The sequence below is a fragment of the Argopecten irradians genome, chromosome 16 (genome assembly GCF_041381155.1).
Source record: "Argopecten irradians isolate NY chromosome 16, Ai_NY, whole genome shotgun sequence".
Lineage (NCBI taxonomy): Eukaryota > Metazoa > Mollusca > Bivalvia > Pectinida > Pectinidae > Argopecten > Argopecten irradians.
In genome coordinates this window covers 34,478,165-34,482,180 of record NC_091149.1, presented here as the reverse complement: position 1 = coordinate 34,482,180, position 4,016 = coordinate 34,478,165, and the positions used below count along the sequence as shown (strand labels likewise).

General features: G+C 36.1%; 1 pseudogene; it reads right to left on the bottom strand.

Annotated features, from left to right (window-relative positions):
- Positions 1 to 978: 978 nt before the first annotated feature.
- Positions 979 to 1,706, bottom strand: LOC138310666 (uncharacterized; annotated as a pseudogene).
- Between the last annotated feature and the right edge of the window lie 2,310 nt (positions 1,707 to 4,016).

Sequence of the window (4,016 nt, the reverse complement as noted above, 5' to 3'; positions counted from 1 at the left end):
AGTGTTTTCCACACTTGTCATTTAACCAGTAATGCACAATGATTAAATTATTCAGTTCTAAACATCGATTAAAGTGTATAAAAGTAAAATGTCAATCTGATTAAAATACAGATCCTTATAACCACTGCGTTAAATAGAGGATCTGACAAAATCCCATAGGGGGTCACGTTCTAATGACCTTTATACCACGTGGAATTCAGATCAAATCCATTTTCTACACCTTCCTACATCAATTGAAAGCGATATTTCGTCCCAGTAAACATACACAATAGGCTTTGTTGTGCTCTTTGGGCGAGATGGCTACGTAAACCAAAATAATTCTGACAGGGTTTTCAAACAATTTCGTCCCCTGAAATTCACTGTCAAAATTTTGCAAGTAGCAATTTGATTGGCCATTCTCAAAGGTCACCTGGACATGACCCCTAATGGGATTTTCTCAGATCCTCTTTTCTCTCATATCAGGCTATGTTATATAGAGTTTGACCATGTAAGATATCTTACATGGCATTTCACGCGCGCGGATTAATTTGTGTTTCATGGAGACAACTGTTGAATTATGCCATCTAGGCCTACCTTTCGCACAGGGGCGCGTAAATGCTGTTAATATGTATAATATTTTGATCATGCGTGCATCGTATCCTATTAGAATATGACACTCTTATCGAAATCATGTTCGCTGGATCCCTCGGGGTCAGAAAATGTGGTAAAACCCTCGGCAATGTGTACATATGAAAGAGTCTTATAATCAAACGTAGTGATAATATGGATCTGTATTTTAATCAGATTGAGTAAAATGTATGTTGATATGCATGTATACATCTTAATTTCAGAGTGTCCATTCAGATCAAGGCTGAATGTCGTAATGCATTAAGTTGTGAATCAAGTTATGTTTTGAAAGCTAATGAATTGGATCTTGTTTCAAAAACTAATTAGTGCAATACAATAGCCAAATGCACGTGCGCGACAGTTTGTATTTACTTAAAGACAAGTACAATTCATTGATGTGTTCATCTCATTCTATGGTAATTTAGCACATGTTGTAGTACCGGTGAATTGTCATTGCAAAATATTGAGGATTTCTTCTTCACACGGCTGCTCGTTCCTGCTCTATTTTCAAGCGTTCTTTTTCTATTCTTGTATTTCTTTCCAAAGCCTAGATCTCTGATGCTTCTTCTTCGTAAGAATCTGTAACCATTTTTCGTTTCCTACCCAACTTTTTACATACAGAAGGTTCAAACGTAGATGACAGAGTGAGTGGTGAATGTGTGCACGTTTTTTGTAGCACTACTTGTATTACGTGTATGTTGCGCGATACATCTAAACCCTCCACAGCAGAAACAACAATTTCCAACATAACTTTTTCCTCTAGGGCGGAAAGCGAAGGTTATGTCTGGTCTCCGCGCCCTGTCTTCCTTTCCCTTTGTTACTTGGATGCTTTCCATTAACAATGCTGGACCAGTCCAGCTGTTTTTTGTTTGTTTTTGTTTTTGTTTTTACATCTTCCACTTCTCGTGACGAGTGCGATGATGAGTTGATCTTAACTGTTATGTGTCCCCATATTTTCTTTTTCCTCTCATTTGCCATTGTTTCACTGAACCTCCCAATAGGTATGTTTTTATTTTTACTCACTTCATCTACAAGTAACTCTCCAAGTCCGGTTGTGTAAAAATTTGTTTCCTAGCCTTCTTTGTCGTATTTGAACCCATGATTTTTTATAGTTAAAAGGAAAGTGGAGTCTTCTGGAAGCTTGATTTTCGATGTGATTCTACATGCTATTTAAGCGTTTCAAAGATTTTGAATGAAGAGGTCAAAGAGCCAATGTACGGACTCCGGAAATATTTCTTCATTAACAAAGTATCACCCTTAGCAAAGTTTACCTTAAGTGTGCCTTAAGGGCTTGATAAGAGGCATTTCCAGTTAGGATCTTAACAAACTCTTTGTATCATCTTATCGTTCCCTCATTTCATAACTGAAGAACAATATTTCTAGTAACTTGACACTGGATCTTAATCCGTTTGCCAATTAAATACAGAATCATCTAATGCCTTTTTGTGCTATGCATCAGTGTGTTTGTTGGATTTATTAATATATAATCAGCCAGGGTCATGTAAAAACGGCCTCCTATACATGCGGTGTATAGTGTGTATGAATTGCGTAGTCACAACTTTCATTTAAAAGTGATATAAACAGAAGGGACATGGAAAATGAGATAATACGCTAGAAACATTTGTATGTCCTATTTAAACATATATCAGATTGATGTTTGCTTATATTTTGTCTCTTAATAGTAAAATTAATGAAATCAATCTTCACATCTTTTTGACGGCAGATTTTTTTCTTTGACTTACCTCCCTTGAGTTCCGATGAGTTTTGACGTCATCTGACACAATCAGCTATCGGAAGCCGGTGTGCCGATCGCGGCACTGTCAACATGCATGTGGATTATAGCCACAGGTCTTAGTACTTACGGAAATACACACAGAGAAAAATATGTTATATTTCGACTTATTGGGTAGCGTGATTTATCCTCTGCAAAATGACACATTATTGACGTCATAGCCTATAAAATGACGTCCTTATATGTAAAAATAGAAAGAAAGGTCATCCTGCACAGTTTTCATATATATAAGTCTTAGCAAGACAGTTAATTCATTATTACATTTCTTTGTACTCTGAGCTACACAACAATGTGCCGATATGACGATCATCAAAATACATCGTGAAACTCATATCTCAGCCATTCTAAATCGCAATATTTCTCCCCCGAACCCTCAAAACACCACAATGCACACCAATTTCGCCAATTTGCGTACTCATTAATTTCCTGTTATATTATACATAGTACATTTGCGTATATGTAGAATACTGATTTTTTTTCTATCTAGACCTCTAAATCGTCTCAAAATGTTCAATAGGCTATCTAATGTGTCCATATTGATACAAACTAACTTATTCTAAAATCCCTTTGGACTGTTCGTATACTTTAAAAATTTACTTAAGGGCGACAGGTTTGTTACTTCCAAAACTGCACACGGTTAGATAATATAATGAAGCGCTCTTGTAAATGATTTGTGTTTTATAAGAAATATGTTGTCTCATGGCCCTGTGTTAGTTTAACTATTAAACATACATATCTTGTCAACGAGTACATGTCATTCATATTTTGTCATTGTATCTAGTATCTGTGTTTTGTCCCGTCTTTTTATCGGTCGTGCATGTATTGTTACTACTCTACGTGTCATTCTATTTTTGTACACGAAACTTTTGTCGAATAAATCCGTAAAACTCATTACAGAACTTTAAAAAATAAATAAGCCTAACCCTTTCTGTGCAGTGTTCTGAAGAATTAGGTTCCAAATAGGAAATAGAGGTGTGTAGTACATACATAAGGCGGGATAGGGACACTTTTGTCGCGGTTTGATAGGGTTTTAGAAAGGGTATGAAGGGTGGCGGGGTCTACTTTAATAAACATAAATGATATGCATGTAGTGATTATTGTTTTGGTACATTTTCTTGTAAACTTATATTTCTTCTTGTTGATATAAACTTTAAAGTGAACAGTCGGGCAAGGATGGCTAAAGTCGGTAAAAATGGTGTGAATGTATCCAGTATAATTTCTTATGAAATAGAAAAATAAAATCTCTCGCCAAAATCTGTCTGCGTACGAAGAAATTAATTTAAAGTATAGGAATCCTAAAACGTCCTCCCGGCTGACTATGTCCGTGGTTACATTTACACGCAGCCTCGCTTTCAATGCTTTCAACTTTCCTTTACTTTAATAGTCAGAACTGGGAAACGTAAGCAGAACTTGGCCGTCGTATTAATATATGAGAACTTTTGGAAGGCCAATGAACGCATTTAGACTGGTTTTCTTTGCCCGACTATTCACTTTAAAGTCTATATTTAGAGTTTTAATTTACAGACAAAAGTCAAGCGCAACCTCCTCGAGCCTGAACACGTACACGATGTCTTGAATGACTTTTGAACTAAAGAACATAATAATCTGCAAGCTTAGG